The sequence below is a fragment of the Ctenocephalides felis genome, unplaced genomic scaffold (genome assembly GCF_003426905.1).
Source record: "Ctenocephalides felis isolate EL2017-DRISC unplaced genomic scaffold, ASM342690v1 CF-g0.4_SCAFFOLD_01381, whole genome shotgun sequence".
Taxonomy (NCBI): Eukaryota; Metazoa; Arthropoda; class Insecta; order Siphonaptera; family Pulicidae; genus Ctenocephalides; species Ctenocephalides felis.
This window is the reverse complement of record NW_020537535.1, coordinates 5,838-15,377: the sequence shown is the minus strand read 5'-3', so window position 1 is coordinate 15,377 and position 9,540 is coordinate 5,838. Positions and strand designations below refer to the sequence as shown.

Here is a 9,540-nt window from a genome sequence, read left to right as displayed (position 1 = left end):
TTTCGTCGGTGAGAGGGGTAATTTTGAATATCACCATGTATCACCAAGGGGAAGGGGGGGTCCAAAAATCCTTAAAAACTCGCTCACGTGATTAATGGACGCCCCCTATGTATAAATATATTTAACTTAAATAAACAAATTAATTATGTATTTTCTAGTTTTTAAGAAGAAAGATCCAAGTCTTTGGTCAGATGATATATACCGAAGAAGTTGTCTTTGACAGAAAATAGAAACATTGGAGTATTCTAAAGATTCGGGCGCACATGTTTGCAGGCAGTCCTAATGAAACAACATCGGGTAAAAGTTTCAATTATTTCATAAAACAGTATTGTTAGGATTGTTAGATATTAATTATTAGATATGTACTCATGTTTCTTGGCCTCTGATCAACCCAGATAGATGGGCAGGTTTCAAAGAGCAAAATACATCTATTTTTTATATTATTTTCACCTAAAACTGAAGTAAATGTTTTGTACTTTTTAAATTATAACAAAAGATTTTGAATCAGATAATTGCATAATTGAGATGATTTTAAACGCCCATGGATCATTTCAGGAACATCTATCAACAAAATATAACAATTGCTCTATAAGTGAACATTGCGCTCAAATGATGATAAATGGATCAGTTTCTGGTTAACCTTTGACCCACAGGTGAAAAAATAGGTTTAATTCATAATATTTTTTAAATATGCGATATAGTGTTTATTATTTACACAACTTGTTTATTTTAGATTATTGCATTTGATAATCAGCAAAAGATTGAGATGCTGCTTCACAAATTGGTGTAAATTCTTGTCAGATATGTTCCTTAGTATATTCAGAATTGTTTGCCATATATAAGAACAGAATCCCAAGTTTTGCAAGGGATCTTTTCATTGAGCAAAGTAAGTAGTATTTTATTTTATATAAATAGTTTATTTTTGCAATTAAGGGGCCGTATCTTCGGAACGGCTGGACCTGCCTTGGCCAAAAACTATCAGCACGTCAGCCGATCAATAGGAATCAAATGTTTTTTGAATAATTCAAATCGGTTGATCTGTGTTCTCGAGAGCGTCGACGTAAATGTGTATTCGCACATACATACATACATACACACACATATACATTCATTTTAATTAATATTTTGGCTTATTAGGATATGCCAAAATATTCAGAAGACTTTCAAACGTGAAAATAAAAAAAATTCATTTTTGAGTTATTCGCGACTACTATGACAAACTCTACTAGAACTCAAAAAAAAAAATTATAGTAACGCGAACCAAAATTTTATGATAGATCGTTTTTATATTATATGCCAAAAATGACGGACTTACACAGTTCTGTTTATTGTGTCAGCCTGTGGGATAGTAGCTTTGACAATATTATGCAGGACATTTTACATGTTCATTGAAGACAAAAAATAGTTTAATATTCTATGGAAAAAACGCCTGTTACAGATTGCCCCTAGCTCCCCTACATGCAGTGTGGAGTATTAGTACACTAGAACTTGAAAGCTTATAATTATATATGTCTATAAAATATTGTTCAAACTACATAATAGTTGATATATGATAATATTGCGCATAATGAAATTCTAGTACAAGAATGCATAATAGCATCGGAGCGCGTATTTGTGTAGTAGTGCTAGTATAGCATATGAGTATTCGATTGATCAGTACAAAACAGATTGATAACACGTGGTTTGTAAATCACTAATTCCAATGCAATTTCTCGTCTTCGCGCCTAGTTTAACAATGAAATGAAATTCCTTCAAGGTGAATAATAAATTCAGCATACTTTCTGTCAGATTATACAAAAATCTACGTGACGCTCGACTCACCTGGAGTTCATTCCGCGATCTACGAGCAACAGAGAACGCATCAAGTTTTACTCTTAACGAAGATTTGACCGAGTAACGGTCGAAGAATGAACACTTCGGCACACTTTCAATTCACTAAGATAGATCAGAGATAGATAGATCGACGTACAAAGTCTAGGAATTCAATAGTTGAAAATTCAGAATGGTATTTGAATTTGTTACGCACCTGACTTATAAGGAGAACGTCAGGTTTACACGTTTGCGAATTCGACGGAACTTCGCATAGTGATAGTCAATTTTTTTTTAAATATTATAGGCCTATGAGACATTAGTATTGCTCTCTTTGATATTACGCGACTTGCTGAATGCTTTGTTACATACAAATACGTTCAAAAATTTAATAAATATTAACAATTATTAACTACCCGTAGCATAAGTTATAATAATCGCAAAAAAATCGGAAATGAAATTTTTTATGTATCTTTACGTTTCAGACATTTTGGAATACCTTAGAAAAAATGGATGTATGTGTGTGTGTTTGTGCGGATAAAAATTTTCGTCGATTGTTTTGAGAATATGGATCAACCGATGTGAATAATTAACTTCCCGTAGGGCAAGTTATAGTAACCGCAAAAAAATCGAAAATGAAAATTTTTATACATATTTATGTTTCAAAGGTTTCTGAATATTTTGGCATACCCTAGAAAAAAATGGATGTATGTGTGTGTGTGCGTGTGTTTGTGTGTGCGGATACAAATTTTCGTCGACGATTTCGGGAACGCCGATCAACCGATTTGAATAATTCAAAAATCATTCGGTTTGGGACGAAGGAGACGTGTTGATTAGTTTTTGGCGAAAGAAGGTGGAGTCGTTCCGAAGAAACGGGGCTAAAAGTGTCAATAACTCAAAAAACATTTTACTTATATTGACAAGATGAAGAACTGATGAAGGCAGGTCTAGCGGTTACGGACTCTCAATAAAAATAAGTTTAAAAAATGTCATTGGCGGTCAAAAATATTTATTGGACATATGTACGTCAAATTATCAGATGCTTTGTAGAGATTTTAATAATGTGTACCCATTTTGTGTAAATTTTTTTGGGTTTCGTACCAAGATTTTTAATTACGGTACGGGAAGTTCGAGCAATTTGCCTTAAGATGCGATGCCATGCACCCCACTAGTTTAAAAATCATTTAGTTTATTGTGATAAGGAGATTGCTGATTAGTTTTCGGCAAAGGCAGGTCCAGCCGTCTTGAAGATACGGGGCAAAAAGTGCCTAAAGTTGTAATTCAGTTTTTGAGAGAACGAAGCATCCGTTTGAATAATTCTAAATTATTCAAAAAACGTTTTATTTGTATTGACGAAACGAAGAACTGATTAAATTTTTGGGAAGGCAGGTCCAGCGATTTCGGAGATCCATAAAATAAATAACAGAAACGCCATTTGGCATTCAGAAATGATCATTAGAAATTTCAACAATATGTACACACTTTGTTTATATTTCTATGGGTTTCGTACCAATGTTTATCCGTTGGACTGTGATACGACGCTTACGCGCTTCGATATTTTTTCTCTAAAACAGCCACGCAGCACGATTGCTTTCAAAAAAAGTTCAAAATTTTCAGAAAAATTCAATACATAAAAAAATTTCGAGATTCTCAAAATTTTTCAAAATTCTCAAAAATCTCATTTCTTTCAAAGTAATCAAAAAATTTGAATTTAAATTTAAAGGTTTTTTAAAAATTTTAATTTTCGGTAAATTCCAGCAATTCGCCTTTTAGTACGTTTCGACACGAATTATGTACAGTCATTGATTAGTTTATACCGTTCATAAATTCTGAGAGAACACATAAAAAAGTATTGATATTTTTCGAAGTTTTAATTAAAAGTGAAATTCCAAAACATAACAAAAAATACAAATTGTATGTTTAATAAAATTATGATGTTTCTTAGGTAGAAAAATGCATTAACATTACTAATAGATATGTATAGATAGAGTAAAATAATAAATAATGAAAAAGAAAAGTAAGTAAAATATATTGTATCACCGCAGAAAAATATAAAAAACACCATAACCACAAAGGAATGAACAAATGACGTTTATAACAGGCATATTTATGAAACAAAAAAATTGTATAATAAATATATAAACTATTAGTGCATAGTATAGTGCCTTAAAGCAAATTGCTGAAACTTCCCGTACTTTCAAGTTTTTAAAAGCCTTAAATGTTTTTGAATTTTAAATTGAATAGTTTTAACTTCCCGTTGGGTAAGTTATTGTAATCGTCAAAAAATCGAAATTAAAAATTTTTGCAAATCCTCACATTTTGAAGGATTATGATCATTTTGACATACCTTAAAAAAATGGATGCGTGTGTGTGTATGTATGGATACAATTTTTCGCCCACGATTTCCTAAAAAAAATATTTATAGGTTAATTTTTTTAGTTCTAACTGTACATCCATTAGCGATGAATGATTGAAAGAAAGTCAAATCTCTCGAAAAACATGGGGAATGCCGAATGTATAAAGATATTTTTCAATAAAGCTAAGCAAAAACTTTTAACTTCATTTCCACGCGAATGAACTCGCAGGTATATAATAGGTTGTCAAATATCTCCCTTCCGCCTTTTTGTATTATAAACCAATAGCAAAAAAGCGGAAGGGAGATATTTGACAACCTAATATATAAGGCAGGGCGGGGCACAAAGGTTCAATTTTACTTTGAGCAGTTATATTGTGAAAACTAAACGAATTATATCGCAATAAAAACACATATAAAACAAACAACTATCTGACAAGCTCAGTACAACTCCACGCTAATTCGTCATTATAGAAATGTTTTTTGAAGTAAAATTTATTTACACGCGATTAGGGTGTAAATCCGTACAAATGCAACGGAAGTCCGTTACGGCAGAACTGTACGTCATTCGCTTTCGATGAAATCATTTCAATACGGATCGAATATGATTAGTCGTCATGTATGTGAATAGAGATCTGTCGTTGTATGCGTACCGGCATCAACGTTGTATGCGTACATATATCAACAAGGAAATCGGCATAGATAAATCTTGATTTAATGAAAAATGCCTGAATCAGATGAATATTTTACCCTGTTCCTTGAAAATATTGATTAATAAGATTAATGATTAGTAAGTTTATAGATTAGAAATTATTTCTATATTATTCGTAGTTTCTATAAATCTTTGAAGTTATTAAAATTTGTTTAGACGTTGTTTAACATAATCCACTATGTAAACGAATATTATAGAATTTATTAATCAGCAATTACTTCATTTCTCTAATTAAGGTTCATTTCTAAATGCTAATTACAATGAGAAACTGATCATGTCATATTTGAAGTTTGACTTTAATTACATTATTGTTTTTAAATATTATACATATTTTTAGTGTTATTATAAATATATAATTTATAATTTATCATTATATAAATGTGTATAATGGTTGACACTAATAAATGTGTGCATCATAAGGTTTATCATATTACTGATATACATTTTTAAAATTGTTATATGATGTATTTATTTTCACTTAAATGTCTTCTTGTACAGTAGCAAATAAGTTTTACTTGTAATCGCGTATGAACCTTACGCGCACTCTTTTTTTTCTCTATTTTTTCTAAAATTATCAGCTGGGCTTTTTTACTCCATGATGGACGGGGGACGGTTAAAAAGGAACAGCCAGAGGACATACAGGTTCAATGTCCTATTTTTAATTTTAAATTGACTTTACGAAATTAGCTACATTATACAACAAATACAAGCTACATTATTCAACCAATGAAAATATAAATTTCATGGATACAATTTTTTACAGAGATAACACTGTATATAACCTTGATCTGGTATTTTGTCAGAAATATTCCGCAGCAAAATTGAAATAAATATTAATTTAATTCATCCTTTATAAACTTGATATTTTCAACTTAATTTACTATTTTTAATTTGTATTGTTTACACCTTTTCCAAGGTAAATGTTCGTTCAGTTAGTCCTTTTTACCCCACCCATGTGTAAGTGTTAATCGCAGTTATATAAAGAACTGTTGAATCTACCTTAAAATGAACAATGCATCTTATAGAGAAACTATATAACGTATTCTTAAAAATTATATTAAGGTCTCGTAAACTAAACAACAGTGCTTACAACCAAAAAACTAACAACGAAAAAAAATACTTTCGTTATGGTTTTTGCAAATTTGCAGTTTATTTCCCGATAGTAACGTCATAAGAATAGAGGTGATGGCTGATTATACATTTTTTCCCTCTACTATAAAATTGTGTTGTTAAAAAATTCTTTACTTGTTTTCGAGATGTCGGCGGTGGATATTTAAACCCCACTCTATCCTATATATGTGTGTGTGCAAAAAATAATTTTGAATTTAATTTTTTTTCTTTCTGATATTTGTTTTTAAAACAGAAAGTTTGAGTAACTTATTTTAAGGTACAGTGAGCATCGTTATTTTAATTTCATGCATATATGACTTTTCCTACAAAAAGTCGTTCATAACATCATGAAATGTCGCAAAAGAAAAAGTAAACAAAAATGAAAACACCAAATTGTCTATTCTACTTTTTAACATAATCAACAGTTTTCTTATCAGGAAGAAAATAATAGTTTTATTTACTGAAATATTTACGCTGAATTGCTGTTAACGATATTTTAATATTTTGAAGATACAAGGTTAAAAAAGCCGGATATCATCATATGTTTATTTATGCAATGAGTTAGCATATATTTAAATAATTTCCGAAAATATTTTAAACACTTTCAAATATCTCAACAAATTGAGTAAATAATAAACTTAAATAGACGACAAAAGTGTGTCACGTAATTATTACTCGTATACTGAAAGTGCAAATCGTTTGGACAGTAATTAAAATTTATAATTTAACACGACTGTTGTTGTTGTAGTCACGTGTAATTGTAATATTTTATTTTTTAGAGCAGCCAGTAATCATAATAATAAATTATGTTAAACATAAAGCTCGTACATGATGAGTTTTGTATAATTAATTTTTTTCAACAGTGTGCTGGATTTCTATGAATTTTTCATTTATGCAAACTATTTTTTTTTTTTTATACAATAATAAATTTTTGAATACTAGGACAAGTTACATGGTTTAGAGAAAATTACATTATGGATCATGAAGAATTGTCAATGTTGATCATGAAGATTTTTTGAACTTTTTGAGACAAATAGAAAGAAAATTTCGAATCTTTGTCGTTAGTATGTGATGTATGGTTTAAGAATGTTCAAAATAAGTTCAGGTTTGTAAAAACTTTAATTTTCTGTTCTTTTGCTGTTAATTATCAGAAATCGGTTGAACCGATCGTCATGTGAAGCTAATCAAAAGTCTTTTCCAAATTCTTTCATTTATTTGAACGAAAAAAACAGAAAATTAGCATATCATTTTCAATGAGGAAAATATAAACTTCTGCTTTGAATTTAATCAAGTTTTCAAAATAGGTGCAGTAGTTTTGAAGAAAACGTCGAACAAAAGAAAAAAATGAAAATAAAATAAAACTTGAACTATCTATAATGCGACAAGCATAAATTTTAAAAGGTAAAAAGAAATTAAAGGTCAGAAAACACTCGGACATGACCTTGTGAAAATGGTCTTTTTTTTTTAAAAAAAAAAAATAACTCCGTGAATTTAACGATAATGAAATTGTTCTTTCACGAAATTAGCACATCTAGAGGTGGCGTAGAGGTCCACTAGAACCCAGGTCTACGATATATTTAATAAACATTAATTAAAAAAAGGGTACGCACAAGGTTCACACGCGATTGAAGTAAAACTTTTTTGCTAAATACATCATATAAAAATTTTTAATAACTTTAAATCATGTTTATTAGTAATATGGTAACACTCGTGATGTACACATTTTTCAATGTCAACCATTACACTTATTTATATAGTAAAAATTATAAATTAAAAATATTTATAATGCTTGAAAATAATAATGTAATTAAAGTCACACTTCAGACATGATCGGTTTGTCATTGTAATTAGGATTTAGGACTTGAACCTTCATTAGAGAAATGAAGTAATTGCTAAATAATAAACTCTATAATATTCATTCACACAGTGAATTTATAACAATCTTGAATGATTTCATTAACACTATCAATGAAGTATATCTGTATATAAATGATACACAGCTACACAAACTATTGTTGTGCTTGATCTCTTGTTTTAGAGTAATTACAATATTTTCTTCATTATTTATAAAAATATACAACTTCAGTAATAGCCATCATGATCGAAAAACATGTAAACTTCCTCTAAACTTCCAAAAGTGTCTGAGATATAATTCTGAAAAAGATATATCTTCGACATGTTAGAATAAAGCTGTACTGCTTTAATATTTTTTTAATATCTATAAAAATGCAAATAATTATTATGTTAAACAACGCCTAAGGAAATATTGTTTTCACAATTAACATACATTCATTGACCGCTTGTATTTTTTTTATTATTTTGCTAGTGATACAGTCTCATTCTTTGAGCAGCTGTAAAACTGTCTTGCCTATAAAAATAATTTCCATTTTAATAACCTCAAAATTATATAGTAGCCACGAATAATAAAAGTTACTTCAATAAGCTTACGTTTCTTACACGTCAGATTTTTCATTTGTTTTATTATTTTCACTATAAAATCAAAGCAATCATACTCACGCGATACGACGACCAATCACAATCGACCCGTATAGAAATGATATCATCGAGAGCGGATGATGAATCATTGGCACTCGACTCGGCCGTAACGCTTTTTCCGTTGCATTTTTACAGATTTACACCCTAGTCGCGCCTAAGGAAGTTTTACTTCAAAAAGTAGCATATCAGATTATTTTAGAGAAATATAATCTTTTTCTTTAAATTAAATTAAGTATTTAAAATCAGTGTAGTAGAGTTGAAGAAAACGCCATCAAAAACAACATCTGGGTTTCCATATAAATACTTTTTCTAAATTTAGTTTCAAACGATTCAGAATTTCTTCAAACTAAGAAAAAACAAAAAAGTAGCTTATTTTAGAGAAATATAAACTTATTCTTTAAATTTAATTAAGTTTTAAATCGGTGCAGTGATTTTGGAGAATCCGTCATCAAAAACAACATATGTGCAGTCACACACACATACTTTTTTCAATTTTTGTGTCGAACTTTTCAGAATAACTTTAAACGCGGAAAAATATAAAATTAGCATATTGAATTTTATGAGAAAAATAAACTTTTCCTTAGAGAATTTAATTAAAATTTGCAAAATTGTGCGGTACTATGTGAACCGTCGACTCATATAAATGATAATTTTTTTAATATTGAACAATGTTTTTGAATGCAAAATTGTAATAGTCATATGTAATAGACATTTTAGCCAGGTTTTATATACAAGCGCAAAATAAAATTATTTTTTTAATAAAAAAGTTTTGAAATATAGCTGCATACGACATAAAATTAATAAATGAAGCTCTCGTACTAAAGTACTTTGATATAAGTAATTTCTATGCAATTTCCTCATCAATATTTGTGATGAATCATTAAGCTTTCACTTTTATCTCAATATATTTTTTATAACGTCTCCATAAGCAAAAGTGCATTTTTCATAGTTTCAATATGCAACATGACCATCTGCCAAGAGAAAGCGAGAAAAGTCATAAAGTTATTTTCAGTTCTTAGATACAAGTACTCAAACCAATAATAACTTTGCAGTAAAACAC

The 9,540-nt window shown here is 29.5% G+C and overlaps 1 long non-coding RNA gene across 1 annotated transcript; it reads left to right on the top strand.

Moving 5' to 3' along the window:
• The first annotated feature begins 239 nt into the window (after positions 1-239).
• Positions 240-885, top strand: LOC113369498. The gene is made up of 3 exons (XR_003366500.1): positions 240-297; positions 556-653; positions 734-885. It is a non-coding gene; the product is annotated as an uncharacterized LOC113369498 (long non-coding RNA).
• Positions 886-9,540: the final 8,655 nt, after the last annotated feature.